Source organism: Bos grunniens, chromosome 24, assembly GCF_055505025.1.
Source record: "Bos grunniens cultivar Pamir isolate PY7600 chromosome 24, Bosgru_T2T1.0, whole genome shotgun sequence".
In the NCBI taxonomy this organism is placed as follows: domain Eukaryota; kingdom Metazoa; phylum Chordata; class Mammalia; order Artiodactyla; family Bovidae; genus Bos; species Bos grunniens.
Genome location: NC_141188.1, coordinates 54,993,752 through 55,012,721, shown reverse-complemented (window position 1 = coordinate 55,012,721; position 18,970 = coordinate 54,993,752). Strand labels below are relative to the sequence as shown.

At 41.6% G+C, this 18,970-nt stretch overlaps 1 long non-coding RNA gene across 21 annotated transcripts in view; it reads left to right on the top strand.

The window, feature by feature from the left end:
• The window catches only part of LOC147346300 (uncharacterized), a 452,766-nt gene that overhangs the window by 46,894 nt on the left and 386,902 nt on the right, over positions 1–18,970 (top strand). Inside the window, exon 3 of one of the 21 annotated variants that reach the window (XR_015153536.1) lies at positions 6,506–6,911. The exons of 19 other annotated variants lie outside the window; for them this stretch is intronic. This is a non-coding gene — a long non-coding RNA (uncharacterized LOC147346300). Of the gene's footprint in view, positions 1–5,410; positions 6,481–6,505; positions 6,912–18,970 lie in introns of those variants that run through there. One more of the 21 variants, XR_015153538.1, reaches the window with a different exon arrangement.

Genomic DNA, 18,970 nt, shown 5'->3' with positions numbered 1-18,970 from the left:
CTCGAGTCTTGGTTAAATGTCTTTTTAATGAACTTTGTGCTTGAGATAATTGCAGATTCATGTTGCAGTTCTAAGAAGTAATACAGAGAGAGGCCAAGCGACCTTTACCCAATTTCCTCCAATAGTCACTTCTTAAAAAAAATATAGTACAGTACCACAACCATTGATCTGAGACATTGACAGTCAGGGCAGAGAACATTGCCACCGTAGGGATCCCTCGTGTTGCTTGTTGATAGCCAGGGCTATCACCTCCTCTCCCAGCCTCCCTCCCCAGTCCCCGACCTCTGGTTGATCTCCTCTCGATTTCTATAATTTCACCATTTGAAGAACGTTACTGTCTACAAATGGAGTCACATAGCTGGTAAGCTTTTGGGATGGGCTTATTACTGAGCATCATTTCCTGAAGTTCACTGTAGTTGTGCTACCCTGCAGACGAGACTGAGGGAGACTAGTCTCCATCAGGCAGAGAATGGACCATCCGTGTCCTGCTCAGCCCCAGTAACACTACCCTGGGCGGGGTGGGAATCAGAACATCACCGGGTTTTGCCACATGGGGATAGAAGACTAGCTTTCTGCTTGGCTCTGTCAAGACCATCCAGTGGGGGAGATGGATGGTCTCTGCCTGCTTCTGCAAGGGGAGTGGGGCGGTGCTTTGAAGGGGAGCTTCCTGTGTGGCCCTAAGCAAACCGTAGCCTTCCCGCCTGGTTATACGGGCTGCAGGAAAGAGACCCCAGGCACGCAGCCGCCCCCGGGTTTGTCGGGTGTGTTCGTTCTTCTTTCTCATTTTCAGTGTCTTCCTGTGCTTGCTGGGTTACTTCCAGGGTTTTCTGGTTGCGGGAAGGGATTGATCTGGGAGGAATGGGGACTGATCCATCTTGGCAGAACCAGAAGTCTCTGAATCTTCCTTTTCAAGATAATTCCATACAGTTTTTGTCAGTGCACTTTATGAATTGTTAACTTTGACAGAGGACATCAATTTTCATACTCTGTCTTAGAGTGTGTAATTTCTGTTGCTGTTCAGTATATCTTGTGTTTGAGACAAGTATCTGCATTAAATTCTTTAAAATAAGACTTTCATCAGGGTAAGTATTTAAGGATGATTTGATAGGTCAGCTTAGGGGCAGAAAAAGATGAGGATGGAGTTCTTTTTGAAATTGTCTCATAATTTTTAAGTGTTACTTTACATATTTATTTTTCAGAACATCACTCTCAGACAGTTTGGCTGATAGAAACTATCCATCATTTTGGCATTCTGAAGACTTGTCCTTATGATAGTAGAGCAATTTTGTCATACTTCTAAGTGGAAAAGTGAGTTGCTCAGTCATGTCCGACTCTTTGCAACGCCATTGACTATACAGTCTATGGTATTCTTCAGGCCAGAATACTGGAGTGGGTAGCTGTTACCTTCTCCAGGGGATCTTCCCAGCCCAGAGGTCGGACCCAGGTCTCCTGCATTGCAGGTGGATTCTTTACCAACTGAGCCACCAGGGAAGCCCACCAGGAAGCCCACTTTTAAGTGGAAGGGGCGAAGAAATTTCACGATTGTCTAAAATAATTCATCTAAGTATGTTTTCAGTATTCGGACTGTGCATTATTGATCATAGGCTGTTGTACTCCTTGCTTTTTATTGTGTCCTTGTTCACTGACTCACCTCTTTCTCCTATAGCTCTTTTTTCCATAGAGGCTCAGGCCCTCTCCTGTTTCTTTGTGGAATTGGAGTCATTTCCAGTGTATTTGCCTATTAGAGCTGGAGATTAGGGAAGGAGCCAATAAAAATTACACTAAGGAAATTAATTAGCTTCAGCCATAAAACTTTTCAGCTGGAGCTGCAGGTCAAATGACCTCCCCCAAGACAAATCTTTCTAAAGACAACCTCTAAATGTCCAAATCCCTGGAGGCAACTAAACTATGTCCTTATTAATTCAGAGTAAAGAATTTTAAGTAAGCATCTCTTCAGGTGAAGGGACTGCATAAGAAATTAAATTGCCCAGTGGTTTTGCTTTAATTTGGGCAGTCAATCTGAACCCAATTTATAGTTTTAGTCTCTGACATTCACATGTATGAGTAATTATTTGCACATATGAACATTCACACTCATTACAAATATTAGACCCAGAAATTAAAGAATATATTTTATACATTCAAAAAATCCCTTGTATAACCTTGTATTTATTTTGATATTTGATATACATTTATAAATTAGGTCATTTGACTTTTCTTCTTGTTCACAACTTCTTGGGCATGATCTGTGGTTCTGCCCCTGCTGCCTGGTTTCATCTTCCTTTTCTTTTTCTATTTTTAAAAGTCAGGTTTATTAAAGTATAACTTACATATGGTAAAATTCACTCTTTTCAGTGTACATTCTATGGATTTCAACAGATCCATTCATTCAGTGATGGAGCCACTCTTGTGATCAGTGCCATTCAACTCCTAATTCTTTCACAGCCCCTGGCAACCAGTAATCTGTTTTTTGTTCCTAAAATTCTCTTCTTTCCAAAATGTCACATAAATGGAATCAGACAATAGACAGAATTTTGACTCTGTCTTAAGTATTCATGTACAGGTTTTTGTGTGAACATAAGTTTTGGAAGAAAAGCTACGAAGAAGAAAAGCCTTGGAAAAAAAGCTATGACAAACCTAGACAGTGTATTAAAAAGTAGAGACAATACTTTGTCAATAAAGATCCATGTGGTCAAAGCAATGTTTTTTTCAGTAGTCATGTATGGATATGAGAGTTGAGCCATAAGGGAGGCTGAGCGCCAAAGAATTGATGCTTTTAAAACTGTGATGTTGGAGAAGACCCTTGAGAGTCCCCTGGACTGCAAGGAGATCAAACCAGTCAATTCTAAAGGAAATCAGTTCTGAATATTCATTGGAAAGACTGATGCTGAAGCTCCTATACTTTGGCCACCTAATGCGAAGAACTGACTGATTAGAAAAAACCCTGATGCTGGGAAAGATTGAAAGCAGGAGAAGGGAATGATAGAGGACAAGATGGTTGGATGGCATTACTGACTCAATGGACATGAGTTTGAGCAAACTCCGGGAGATGATGAAGGACTGGGAAGCCTGGCGTGCTGCAGTCTATGGGGTTGCTGAGAGTTGGACATGACTGAGTGACTGAACAACAGAAGTTTTCATTTCTCTGGGATAAGTGTCCAAGGAGCGCAATTGCTGGGCTAAATGGTGGTTGTATATGTGTTGGGTTGTTTGAGTTAATCTTTCTGAATACTATGTCATCACACTGCCCTGATCATATTCACAGTCCTGGCATTTACAGCTCATTATGAACAGACCCCATCTAATCTCTTCCACCTGCTTTTCTGATCAAGGTTAGCCTTCAGAATGCTTTGCGATTCCATGTTTTTTTGGGGGGGGAGGGGGTGGGGGGGATGTGGACCATTTTTTAAAGTCTTTATTGAATTTGTTACAATATTGCTTCTATGTTATGTTTTGGTTATTTTGGCCGCAAGGCATGTGGGGTCTTAGCTCCCTGACCAGAGAGTGAACCCGCACCCTCTGCATTGGAAGGCAAAGTCTTACCCACTGGCCCGTGAGGGAAGTTGCCAGATTCAAATTTAGTTGAGCTGTTTCCCCACTCTTCTGCATCCATGCCTTAGGCTCTGCCACCTGCTCCGCATCAGACTTATCTGTGTTAACCTCCTGCGTTCTCTTGCTTGCATGTTCTCATTTGCCACTGAAGGTTCAGCTCATTTCTCATCTCTTCTGTTATGCCTTCTGTAAATACTTTAATACATGCTGTTATATTCTCATATAACCATTAAGACACATCATTGTGCCTCAGATTTATCCTGTTGTACATAATATCACATCTTTTTTTTTCTGATTTAATTTTTACTTCCCTCCAGCCAGCAATTCTTCTTCTTCTTATTTTTTTTTTTGTTACACTGTTGCTTACTCTGCTGATGTCAGATCTTCAAATCCTAGGTTCTCATGACACCATGTAGCACCTTCCTAGCACTGGTCAGAGTGCTGATTGCGCCGAGCCTTGTGTGACAGTGCCTCTTGAATCTCTTAGTTCTCACCACGTGAGTCACTCCTATTCATTTTTCAGGACTCAGCTTCAAAGTCGTTTCATCAGAGATGATTTTTCTAATTCACTGACGAGGTCACTCTACTAAAGCTCATTGGTAATTCTCTTTCATAGTACCTGTATTTTTTTTTTTTATAATTATACAGTAATTTGTTCTATTCATTCAGTGAATATCTGTTGATCACCTATTTTGTGGCAAGTAATGTTTTAGGAGCTAGAGATATATTAGTGACACAACAGATACAACTTCCTGCTCTTAGATTTTTATGGGAGGAGATGGATAATAAAAAAGTAAGTGATATTAGAAGGTGTATTAGGATAGACTAAGTTATGCTGTGGTAAAAAGAAAACTCAGCAAAATTAAAAGGTGCTTACTCCGTGGAAGGAAAGTTATGACCAACCTAGACAGCATATTGAAAAGCAGAGACATTACTTTGCCAACAAAGGTCTGTCTAGTCAAGGCTATGGTTTTTCCAGTGGTCATGTATGGATGTGAGAGTTGGACTATAAAGAAAGCTGAGCTCAGAAGAATTGATGCTTTTGAACTGTGGTGTTGGAGAAGACTCTTGAGAGTCCCTTGGACTGCAAGGAGATCCAACCACTCCATTCTAAAGCAGATCAGTCCTGGGTGTTCTTTGGAAGGACTGATGCTGAAGCTGAAACTCCAGTACTTTGGCCACCTCATGCGAAGAGTTGACTCATTGGAAAAGACTCTGATGCTGGGAGGGATTGGGGGCAGGAGGAGAAGGGGACGACAGAGGATGAGATGGTTGGATGGTATCACCGACTCAATGGACATGGGTTTGGGTGGACTCTGGGAGTTGGTGATGGACAGGGAGGCCTGGCGTGCTGCGGTACATGGGGTCGCAAAGAGTCGGACACGACTGAGCAGCTGAACTGAACTGAACAAGAAAACCCACAAGTGCCCTTTAACATAACAAAATTTCTTATTCATGAAAAATATGCAGTGAGTCTTGATAAACTCTAGATTATCAATCTACTTTCTCTTTATGGCCAAATCATATTCCATTGTATGGATATATTGCATTTTATGTATCCATTCATCAGTTAATGGGCCTTTGGGTTGTTTTCACAATTTGATTATGAAAAATGCTGCTATGAATATTCATGTTCAGGTTTTTATGTGGACACATGTCTTGTGTATATACCTAGGAGTGAAATTGCTGGGTCATATGCAACTCTATGTTTAATCTTTTGAGGAACTACTAAATTGTTTCCCAAAACAACTGCACTATTTTACAATCCCATCTGCAGTGTATGAGATCTTCAATTTTCCAAATCTTCACCATCAGTTATTATTTTTATCTCTGTCTTTTTTTTTTTTTTTCTTTCTAGCCATCTTGTGATGTGAGTGGTATTTCGCTGTTGTTCTGACATGCATTTTCCTGATTGGTGAGGATGGTGGATATCTTTTCATGTGCTTTTTAGCCATGTATTTATTTTCTTTGGAGAAATGTCTACTCAGATCCTTTGTCCATATTTTAATTGGTTTGAGATTTTGTCTTTACCCTAAGAGAAACTGTGAGCAGATGAACAGAACCATCTGACTTAGGATTTTAAGAGATCACTCTGCTGTGTTGAGAATGGACTGTAAGGAGGTAAGGAAGGAAGAAGTGCAGAGCATTTACAGTAAACAGGTTAAAAGACTGTTGTGACTTGGACTATGGTAGTAGCAATGGAATCAGGAAGAAATGTTTGGATTCTGGATATATTTTGGGACTTTCCAGGTGGCTCAGTGATAGAGTCTCAACTAAAACTGCTAAGCCACAAAATCACAAGCAGAGAAACTATTTTGTTTTTAAGCCACTAAAGTTGGGGTGCTTTGTACACAGGAATAGATAACTGAAACACATCCATTTTCTGATTTAATCTCATAGAATGTTGTGTGCTTCCCAGTTTCATGGCACTGCCTCCAGTATCTGTCTGCTGAATATTTATTATATACCTGAGCACCCACAGATGATCTGGGTTCTCATAACACCATTAGCATTTCAGGTGTTCATAGCCCAGTTCTCCTTTCCTGGGTCTTTCCAGGACTCCGGTCAGTTGTAGAAGAGTGGTTGTCCACGTGGGGAGATTTAGAAAGTAAGCTGAGCAGCCTTGAGGCCAACCAGCTTGTGCTTCCTGCCATGTGATCCCTGGTCCTGACGTCATCACTGGTCAGCAGTGAGGAAGATCTTAGAGCTGATTAGCATAGCTGGTGTAACCGAGTTCACTCAAGTGAAGACTGGTTCACCCAAGTAGAGGCCAGACAGAAGCAGAGTCAGACTAAGCTCTCCTACAGGGACACATAACTAGGCCAGATATTGTGCAAACATTTTCTGAAATAAAGTTTAAATCTCAAGGAATCTGACACTTCAGTTCTGAGTTTCTATGCTGTCAGACTTTCCCGGAGGCAATGCGTGAATAATGTCTGTCTCTCTGGACAAGGAGAAGCAAAGCAGTAAGAAGCAAAGAGAAGAACATAGCTTGCAGAATCTTGTCTGCCACATTGTGAATGATGTCGTGCAATGAGGAGGAATTCAGACTTCAAGAAGAAATCCGGGACATTGGAGACCATCCCTACTGGTCAAAGGAGTCGGGCAAAGCTACAGGGAGAAGGCAGGACGTCAACCCATCAATCACAAACAACTTAAACTACCAAAAGAGAATCAGCATTGTCAGGATTTCCGTGAAGACCATGTCATGAGGGACTTCGCTGGTGGTCCAGTGGCTAAGACTCCATGCTTCCAATGCAGGGGGACCAGGTTCGATCCCTGGCCAGGGAATTAGATTCCACATGTGGAGACTAAGAGTCCACATGCTGCAGCTGAAGACTCAGCATGCTGTAACGAAAACCCAGCGCAGCCAAATAAATAAATAAATGAATATAATTTTTAAAAGATCATATCATCCATGTCTGTTTGCCTGTGGACATATCTTTAGCTCATTCAGAAGCAAATACTGGGTTATATTTATTCCTAAACAAAGCAGTATTTATACTCCTAATCCTTCACATGTTTATTTTACTTCATGTTTGAGAATGTAGTTTTCCTTATCTCGGTTGATTAAGTGTATATTACTGTTGTAAAAGGTAGTTCCATCAATTGCACGTGCTATCGCTAGCTGGATTTACTGACTCTGGTGGCTCAGATGGTAAAGACAATATGCATATGGAATGCAGTATATATTTACTATTTTGAGTTAATGTGTTAAAACTATATATTTCACATAATGTCAAAAATAGTTGTTGCCCCAAACACTATTTTATCCTTACATTGAGTGCAGAGGGAAAATTACAGGGGACTTGGAGCCAGAAGTGTGGTGTTTGAATCCCAGATCTACCATTGGCTACCAATGAGGCTCGTTCTCAGATTCCATTGTATCATCTGCTAACTGTGATGACAATAACCACACTCACCTTATACACCTAACAGGATCAAAGGGAGGATGCAAATGGAATATATGTAATAGTGCTACCAGTATTATATGTCTCTGTCTACTTAATGGTATATGTTAAAATATTTAAGTGGTTCTTATTACTCTTCACCACCTATTTTGGGGAGTAGATATCATTAAAGAAGATTTTTTTTTCAGTGACTCCAAAAAAATGGCAAAAGCACAAAGAGAACTTTTTGTTGGAAACACAGCATCCAATAATCTGTTAAAATGTCTGTAGCAACAAAATAATAAAAATCCAAGACCTGACTTTAAGGGAGGCATTTGTGTGGAACCCACGGCTTTTTTTCTGGGTTTTATTCAACGACAAGTCAGACTCATTATGTTTGATTCATTGGGTTTCAGTGTCTGAAGCTGAGGACTGCACTTTCTACGGCCAATTGTAGAAGAACAAATGATGTTACAAGTGGATAGCTCAGCACCTTCCCTGCTCTGAAGTGCAGGTCACTGAGAGCACTTTAGTGCAGGGAATGGAGACCAGGCTCTTCTGGCCCTTAGGCTCCTTTATTTCTATCTGAGGCATACAGCACATAGTAGGTACTCAGTGAGAAATAATTGTTGATACACTTCCTTCAATGTGTGTATGTGTGTGTGTGTTTAGTTGCTAAGTCGTGTCCAACTCTTGCGACCCCATAGACTGTAACCCACCAGGCTCCTCTATCCATGGGATTTCCCAGGCAAGAATCTTGGAGTGGGTTGTCATTTCCTTCTCCAGGGGATCTTCCTGACCTAGGAATCGAACCCAGGTCTCCCGCATTGCAGGCAGATTCTTTACCGACTGAGCTATGAGGGAACTCAGTACTTCCTGGATATTTGTTATGGGGTCATTGTTTATCATGCGGGTGGTGTGAGAATTGGGAAAGTAATAAAGACGACCTAAGACACGGATACTTCCAACTCTGAAACGTGTCAAAGTGTGAATGACAAGTTGATGGAGAGAGAGAGGGATGGATAGATGAATAGGGACGTGATAAAGCAAATATTGCAAAATGTTAATCGTGGGATCTGGATGGTGGGTATATGTATGTTAACTCTATACTTTTGTAAGCTTTTCTTGTTTGAATATCTTTGTAATAAAAATGTCTATGAAGGTAAAATGAGACTAGAACTAGGCTGTAGAGAGACAAATTAGCTAGATTTCCTGCTGCTTTAAGAACTGTAGTTTAATGAAGCCGTGCCAGCAAACTGTTTTGATATTGTTGTTATTTGCTTAGGGTGTCAACTAGAAGACACAAGGTATAGTACTATAATTAATCCCTGCATCCTAGTTGCTTAGTACCACCCACACTCTCATGTTAAATGCAAATTGGGCTGGGCCTCTAATCTAGGTCCCATCCTAACAGCCTCCATCATTTGCAGTCACCAGTCATGGCGGGATGGGAGGAAGGCTTGGAGCGGCACAAAGTGACTTTGCTGTACAGTTTTCTATGTGCTTAAGGAGTAGAGGAAAATTTGGTGCTAGTCTTTTATGAGACTGAGCATGAAATAGCTCAATTGCCATGATTTCTTTCCTTTTCTTCCCAGTGACAAGTACAAATTGTCATGCTTGTCAGTCCAAAAATCCTTTTAAAACTCCCAAACACAGGGCCTTGAGGAACAAACAATACCCACCGACACACAATAGGGATTCAAGTCTGTTCATTATTTGCATGCCTTGGTCATGTACTGTCATTCCAGTGTTCTCTGAATTTATCATTATGTCAAAAAGATTCAGGACTTACTCTCTGTCTGAAATTCTCTGGGAAATCATAGACATGGATCCTGTCCTCAAGTCAGAATAATCCTAGAAGCTAAGGAGCATACAATAGAGAATAATTGTTACAGATGCAATTAAAGGCTAGATTGTAGTAGACTCTATGAATGAAATAGGATCAAAAAAGACAAGTATCATAGTGATACTTGTGATAGCAGTGATAGTAACAGCGGCTAATGCTGACACTGGGCTTACTGTGAATCATGTCACCTTGAGCCCTCTATGCATATTGCCTCTTTGAATGTCCCCATCGACCTTGTGAGGTTGACATCAGCACTGTGGACTTCATGGAGAAGCAGTGATTTGAGTCATTGAAGTAGTTTGGTTTTGATCAGGAAAAGGAGATGGCAGGAGGACCTTGGGAAAGGGAGTCGTGTGCATGAAGTTACAGATGGCTAAACAATCAACGCTGGACTGGAAGAAACACAAACTGGAATCAAGATTGCCGGGAGAAATATCAATAACCTCAGATATGCAGATGACACCACCCTTATGGCAGAAAGTGAAGAGGAACTCAAAAGCCTCTTGATGAAAGTGAAAGTGGACAGTGAAAAAGTTGGCTTAAAGCTCAACATTTAGAAAACGAAGATCATGGCATCCGGTCCCATCACTTCATGGGAAATAGATGGGGAAACAGTGGAAACAGTGTCAGATTTTATTTTTCTGAGCTCCAAAATCACTGCAGATGGTGACTGCAGCCATGAAATTAAAAGATGCTTACTCCTTGGAAGGAAAGTTATGACCAACCTAGATAGCATATTCAAAAGCAGAGACATTACTTTGCCAACAAAGGTTCGTCTAGTCAAGGCTATGGTTTTTCCTGTGGTCATGTATGGATGTGAGAGTTGGACTGTGAAGAAAGCTGAGCACCGAAGAATTGATGCTTTTGAACTGTGGTGTTGGAGAAGACTCTTGAGAGTCCCTTGGGCTGCAAGGAGATCCAACCAGTCCATTCTGAAGGAGATCGGCCCTGGGATTTCTTTGGAAGGAATGATGCTAAAGCTGAAACTCCAGTACTTTGGGCACCTCACATGAAGAGTTGACTCATTGGAAAAGACTTTGATGCTGGGAGGGATTGGGGGCAGGAGGAGAAGGGGATGACAGAGGATGAGATGGCTGGATGGCATTACTGACTCGATGGACATGAGTCTGAGTGAACTCCGGGAGTTGGTGATGGACAGGGAGGCCTGGCGTGCTGCGATTCATGGGGTCGCAAAAGTTGGACACAACTGAGCGACTGATCTGATCTGATCTGATCTGAAACAATCAAAGGGTGTGGAAGGGCAGGAAGGGGGCCAGCCAAAATGTAGTTCAAGGTCTGGAAGGAGAAAGGAATTGGATGGTGGGATATGACCAGATAGTGGGGACTTTGAGAACCATAAAAAGTCTCAGTTTTCTGTTTTCTTTCTTTTTGAGGGGGAAATGTTTATGCTTGTCCATGGAGATGATAGGGGTCCAAACTGAAACTGGATAGGCAAGTTAATGATAGTATTGTAAATCATGTCTGCAACAAGAGAAAAAAAGATGAAATAACAGATGAGTAGCAAAGAAACAGTGGTATGGAAGAACTTCATTTCCCCCCATTTTTTTTAATGGAGTTGAGTAGTAGCAAATTCAGTCAAGATGTACCCCTGTATGGAAGTTTAGAGTGTGAAAGTGTTAGGCACTTAGTCGTGTCTGACTCTTTGTGACCCCATGGACTGCAGCTCCCCAGGCTCCTCTGTCCACAGGATTCTCTAGGCAAGAATACTGGAGTGAGTTGCTGTGTCCTCTTCCAGGGGATCTTCCTGACCCAGGGATTGAACCCTGGTCTCCTGCATTGCAGGCAGAGTCTTTACCATCCAAGCCACCAGGGAAGCCCATATAGAAATTTAGGCCAACTACAAAGATTCAAGGGCACAGTCACCCAAAGTTGCTTTCATTTCTGGCACCAAGGGCAAGTTTCAGGGGTTTCTCAAACTCCCTTTCAATTCAGTGATTTGCCAGGACTCATAGAGCTCACTGAATCACACTCATGGATGTGGTTCATTACAGGGAATGTATAGAGATTCAGATCAACCGAAGGAAGGACATAGGGCAGAGCCTGGGAGAGTTCTGGATTTGGAGCTTGCCTCTGATGTATGACAATACACACAGAGTATTACCAACCAGGGAAGCTCACACAAACCTCAGTGTTCAGACTTTTTATTGGACTCCATTATGTAGGCATGATTGATTGATTGAAAGCCCATGTGTTTGACCTCAGTTTCTAGGATGATTGATATTGTGTGACCCAAAACCGTCACCCTAAGTTACGTGTTTTGGTCTTTCTGGGATGGCCAGTCTCCACCCTCCTCCTCTATGAATGTGGGGCATTCTCTCCACATCCCCAAACCCACTGTCCACACCTCCAAATCATGCTGCTGGACTATCTAGGGTGACCCAATGCTCCTAGGCAAAGAGAGGCACACCTATCAGGCATGACATTCCAAGGACCCGGAGATTACCTTGCAGAGGCCAAGGGTGAAGCCAGAGCTTCTCTTTAGTTAATGCCAAATTCTTTACTATATGCCCTGACTCCAGCATACTGTTAATATTTACTGTATTTCAAACAAATGCAATGCAAAGCAACTCTTTATTGGGTAACTTGTGACAAGTTGCTTTCTTTATGTGTATTTCACAGAAGAAAAAACCATGAAACAGCTTTAAAAAAGCCTTCCTATCCAAGTATATTTGTAACTTCTTTATAGCAGCTCAGGAGAAAGCCTCGTGTAGCATTCTCTTTGTTGTGGTATCTTTTAGATTTGTGGCAACAGTGGGAGATGGCCGGGTCTAGCTTCACACTGACATTTATGTGGCTACGCTAGGTCTGGGCAGTGGGAGATGGAGAATGACATTGGCAGGGCTTCTGGGGTGAGGATATGGCCAGGCTGACAGATTCAAGGCGTGGTATGAACAGCTTCTCAGGTGGCACAGTGGTAAGGAATATTCCTGCCCGTGCAGGAGATGGAGGAGACGTGGGTTGGATCCCTGGATTGGAAGATTCCCCTGGAGGAGGAAATGGCAACCCACTCCAGTATCCTTGCCTGGAGAATCCCATGGACAGAGGAGCCTGGTGGGCTGCATAGTCCAAGGAGTCGCAAAGAGTCAGACAGGACTGAGTGAGCACAGGTACACATGAATAGGGGCAGGGCTGCAACTGCCTTGACTAGCAAGGATCAGGACAGAGCTGCTTGGAATATGGGTTTGGGAGGCAGTTGTAGATTAGGTTTAGATCTGGAGCAGTTAGAGAGCAGCTCGGCACCTGGTGAGTAAGCAGGGGTCAGAGCAGTGGAGGAGGCAGAATTTCACGTGGAGTGGGAGGGAGCACTGGTGGCTTCAGTGGTGAGTAGCAGTGTGTACACAGTGCTGTGTAGCATGTATACACAGTGGTGTATAGTGTGTATACACAGTGATGTATAGTGTGTATACACAGTGGTATATAGTGGTGTATACACAGTGGTGTATAGCGTGTATACACAGTGGTGTATAGTGGTGTATACACGGTGGTGTATAGTGGTGTATACACGGTGGTGTATAGCGTGTATACACAGTGGTATATAGTGGTGTATACACAGTGGTGTATAGTGGTGTATACACAGTGGTGTATAGCGTGTATACACAGTGGTGTATAGTGGTGTATACACAGTGGTGTATAGTGGTGTATACACAGTGGTGTATAGTGTGTATACACAGTGGTGTATAGTGGTGTATACACAGTGGTGTATAGTGTGTATACACAGTGGTGTATAGTGGTGTATACACAGTGGTGTATAGCGTGTATACACAGTGGTGTATAGTGGTGTATACACAGTGGTGTATAGTGGTGTATACACAGTGGTGTATAGTGTGTATACATGGTGGTGTATAGTGGTGTATACACGGTGGTGTATAGCGTGTATACACAGTGGTGTATAGTGGTGTATACACAGTGGTATATAGTGGTGTATACACAGTGGTGTATAGCGTGTATACACAGTGGTATATAGTGGTGTATACACAGTGGTGTATAGTGGTGTATACATAGTGGTGTATAGCGTGTATACACGGTGGTGTATAGTGGTGTATACACAGTGGTGTATAGCGTGTATACACAGTGGTGTATAGTGGTGTATACACAGTGGTGTATAGTGTGTATACACAGTGATGTATAGTGTGTATACACAGTGATGTATAGTGTGTATACACAGTGGTATATAGTGGTGTATACACAGTGGTGTATAGCGTGTATACACAGTGGTGTATAGTGGTGTATACACGGTGGTGTATAGTGGTGTATACACGGTGGTGTATAGTGGTGTATACACGGTGGTGTATAGTGGTGTATACACGGTGGTGTATAGTGGTGTATACACGGTGGTGTATAGTGTGTATACACGGTGGTGTATAGTGGTGTATACACAGTGGTGTATAGCGTGTATACACAGTGGTATATAGTGGTGTATACACAGTGGTGTATAGTGGTGTATACACGGTGGTGTATAGTGGTGTATACATGGTGGTGTATAGTGGTGTATACACAGTGGTGTATACACAGTGGTGTATAGCGTGTATACACAGTGGTATATAGTGGTGTATACACAGTGGTGTATAGTGGTGTATACACAGTGGTGTATAGTGTGTATACATGGTGGTGTATAGTGGTGTATACACAGTGGTGTATAGCGTGTATACACAGTGGTGTATAGTGGTGTATACACAGTGGTATATAGTGGTGTATACACAGTGGTGTATAGCGTGTATACACAGTGGTATATAGTGGTGTATACACAGTGGTGTATAGTGGTGTATACACAGTGGTGTATAGCGTGTATACACAGTGGTGTATAGTGTGTATACACAGTGGTGTATAGTGGTGTATACACAGTGGTGTATAGCGTGTATACACGGTGGTGTATAGTGGTGTATACACAGTGGTGTATAGCGTGTATACACAGTGGTGTATAGTGGTGTATACACAGTGGTGTATAGTGGTGTATACACAGTGGTATATAGTGTGTATACACAGTGATGTATAGTGTGTATACACAGTGGTGTATAGTGTGTATACACAGTGGTATATAGTGGTGTATACACAGTGGTGTATAGCGTGTATACACAGTGGTGTATAGTGGTGTATACACGGTGGTGTATAGTGGTGTATACACGGTGGTGTATAGTGGTGTATACACGGTGGTGTATAGTGTGTATACACAGTGGTGTATAGTGGTGTATACACAGTGGTGTATAGCGTGTATACACAGTGGTATATAGTGGTGTATACACAGTGGTGTATAGTGGTGTATACACGGTGGTGTATAGCGTGTATACACAGTGGTGTATAGTGTGTATACACGGTGGTGTATAGTGGTGTATACACGGTGGTGTATAGCGTGTATACACAGTGGTGTATAGTGGTGTATACACAGTGGTATATAGTGGTGTATACACAGTGGTGTATAGCGTGTATACACAGTGGTATATAGTAGTGTATACACAGTGGTGTATAGTGGTGTATACATAGTGGTGTATAGCGTGTATACACGGTGGTGTATAGTGGTGTATACACGGTGGTGTATAGCGTGTATACACGGTGGTGTATAGTGGTGTATACACAGTGGTGTATAGTGTGTATACACAGTGATGTATAGTGTGTATACACAGTGGTGTATAGTGTGTATACACAGTGGTGTATAGTGTGTATACACAGTGGTATATAGTGGTGTATACACAGTGGTGTATAGCGTGTATACACAGTGGTGTATAGTGGTGTATACACGGTGGTGTATAGTGGTGTATACACGGTGGTGTATAGCGTGTATACACAGTGGTATATAGTGGTGTATACACAGTGGTGTATAGTGGTGTATACACGGTGGTGTATAGTGGTGTATACACGGTGGTGTATAGCGTGTATACACGGTGGTGTATAGTGGTGTATACACAGTGGTGTATAGTGGTGTATACATAGTGGTGTATAGCGTGTATACACGGTGGTGTATAGTGGTGTATACACAGTGGTGTATAGCGTGTATACACAGTGGTGTATAGTGGTGTATACACAGTGGTGTATAGTGTGTATACACAGTGATGTATAGTGTGTAGACACAGTGATGTATAGTGTGTATACACAGTGGTGTATAGTGGTGTATACACAGTGGTATATAGTGGTGTATACACAGTGGTGTATAGCGTGTATACACAGTGGTGTATAGTGGTGTATACATAGTGGTGTATAGCGTGTATACACGATGGTGTATAGTGGTGTATACACGGTGGTGTATAGTGGTGTATACACGGTGGTGTATAGCGTGTATACACGGTGGTGTATAGTGGTGTATACACAGTGGTATATAGTGGTGTATACACAGTGGTGTATAGCGTGTATACACAGTGGTGTATAGTGGTGTATACATAGTGGTGTATAGCGTGTATACACGGTGGTGTATAGTGGTGTATACACGGTGGTGTATAGTGGTGTATACACAGTGGTGTATAGCGTGTATACACAGTGGTGTATAGTGGTGTATACACAGTGGTGTATAGCGTGTATACACGGTGGTGTATAGTGGTGTATACACGGTGGTGTATAGCGTGTATACATGGTGGTGTATAGTGGTGTATACACGGTGGTGTATAGTGTGTATACATGGTGGTGTATAGTGGTGTATAGACAGTGGTGTATAGTGGTGTATACACAGTGGTGTATAGCGTGTATACACAGTGGTACATAGTGGTGTATAGACAGTGGTGTATAGTGGTGTATACACAGTGGTGTATAGCGTGTATACACGGTGGTGTATAGTGGTGTATACACGGTGGTGTATAGCGTGTATACACAGTGGTGTATAGTGGTGTATACACGGTGGTGTATAGCGTGTATACATAGTGGTGTATAGTGGTGTATACACGGTGCTGTATAGTGGTGTATACACTGTGGTATATAGTGGTGTATACACAGTGGTGTATAGCATGTATACACAGTGGTGTATAGTGGTGTATACACTGTGGTATATAGTGGTGTATACACAGTGGTGTATAGCGGTGTATACACAATGGTACATAGTGATGTATAGGATGTATACACAGTGGTATATAGTGGTGTATACACAGTGGTGTATAGCGTGTATACACAGTGGTGTATAGTGGGGTATACACAGTGGTGTATAGTCGTGTCAACAGTACTGGTTTTACCTGCCCTGCTCAGAACCTGCGAGTTTGTTTAGATAACGATTAAAGGTGAGGATCCTGGCCTTAGATCATCTGCATTCAAGTCATGATCTGCCTATTGGTAGTTCTATGATTTGGGCAAGTTACTTAACCTTTCTGTGCCTCAGTTTGCCTGTCTGATAAAGATAATACTCATTTTCTGTATCATTACTTTCTGCTGCCTTTTTTTTTTTTTTTGCTGGAATGTAATTGCTTTGCAATGTGTGTTAGGTTCTGCTGCATAACATCATGGATCAGCCATATGCAGACATATATCCTCTCCCTTCCAACCCACCGCACTCATCTAGGTCATCACAGAGCATGGGGCCGGGCTCCCTGTACTATGCATCTGCTTCTGCTTCTATAGTTTCCTGTTTTCTTCTTTGGGTTTAATTTCATTTTCTTTTACTAGTTTTTGAGATGAAAGCTTAGAATTGCATTGTCAATCTTTATTTCCATATTTGCCTTTAAAGCTATAAGTTTCCCTATAATCAGAACTTTAGTTATATCCCACACATTGGTGGCATTAGTGGTAAAGAACCTGCCTGCCAGTGCGGGAGATTTAAGAGATGTAGGTTCGATGGGTTGGGAAGATTCCCCGGAGAAGGAAATAGCACCCCACTCCAGGATTTTTGCCTGGAGAATCCCATGGACAGGGGAGCTTGGTGGGCTACAGTCCATAGGGTCATACAGAGTAGGATGCAACTGAAGCATCTTAACATGACACGGCACACATTTTGGTATGCTGTATCTTCTTAAAGTTCAGTTCAACATATTTTAGAATTTCCATTGTGATTTCTTTTAAGAGGCATGAGTTAGGTACAAGAGTGTTGTTTCATTTCTAGTTAGTTTTTGGTGACTTATCTGTAGGTTAAGTTCACTGTGATGGGAGAACTTGTGTGATTTGTCAAGGCTTGCTTTATGGACTGGCATATTGATTGTTCTGGCTGCTTTTTTGTAGAAACTTTAGGGAAATGTTATTCCTCAGTTAGGTCAAACTGGTTTATGGGTTGTTCGAATCTTCAGTATCCTCAGCGATTTTGCCTGTTCTTTCGGTTACTGAGAAAGGAGTGTTAAATTTTCCAGCTCTGACTGAAGATTTGTCAATTTCCTCGAACTTTAGAATTTCTTCAAGAACTTTAGAGATCTTTTTGCTTTATATATTTTGCAGTTACTTTATCAGCTTTAAGTTTAGAATTGTTCTATCTTCCTGTTGGAATGACCTCATCTATAGTAATATTCTTACCTTGAAGCTGATTATATTTGATCCTAATGTCAGCATTTTGGTTTGTACCTGCATGGTCAGTCTTTCTCCATCCTTTCAAACTAACTGTTCTCTTACATTTAATGTAAGCCCTTTGTCCTGTTTTTGTTTTTAATCCAGCCCAAAACAAATCTTTGTCTTTTAATTGAAATATTTAGCCCATTATTTAGTTAGGTGTAAGTCTCTCATTTTAACATTTGTTTTATTTTTAATTCCATCTTTGCCTGTTTGTTCTTTCTTGACTGCTTTTTGAATCTTGACAATGCATTTTTGTTCCATTTTGTATTCTCTATTAGTTTTTGAGTTGTGTTCTTTTTTAAAAAATGTTACTTTATGTAGGGGTATGTGGACTTTCTGGAAAGGGTCCCATAGTAAACATCTTTGGCGTTGAGGGCCATATGGTCTTTGTTAGAAACCACTCATCCCTGCAGTTTTAATGTAAAAGCTGCTGTGGATAAAACATAAACATACAGACATGGCTGCGTGCCTGTATATCCTTATTTAAAAAACACGTTGCTGGCAGATTTGGTCCATGGACCATGATTTGCAGCAGATTAAAGTATGTTTAATCTTTAAATATATGGGCTTCCCTTGTACCTTGTGGCTCAGCTGGTAAAGAATCCACCTGCAATGCAGGAGACCTGGCTTTGATCCCTGGGTTGGGAAGATCCCCTGGAGAAGGGAAAGGCTGCCCACTCCAGTATTCTGGCCTGGAGAATCCCACGGACTGTATAGTCCATGGGGTGGCAAAGAGCTGGACACAACTGAGTGACTTACACTTTCTTTCACTTCTAAGTATGTTTGACTAACAGCAGGTCTACCTTATTGGCAGTTTTAGCACTTCCTCCTCTAAGGCAAGAACTTTATAACCATGTAAATAGTTGACTTTTCCATTCTTCATACTACTGTTGCGTGTATTTTATTTATCTCACCTATCTTAAACACTTCACAGGACATTATTAAGATTGCTGATTTAAAGCACCTTATTCATTTACCCACATACTTATAGTTTCTAGTGTTCTTATACCTTTCTGTATTATTGTACTTCTATTTGGGTTCATTTTAGTTCAATTTGAAGAATTTCTTTTTATGTTTATTATAGTGTCAGCCTGATAAGTATAACTTCTCTTACATTTTTGTATGTCTGGAAATATCTTTACTTCATCTCCATTTTTAAAGACTGTTTTCACTGGTGATGTAATTCTAAGTTGGCAGTTAGCATCTTAAAGGTATC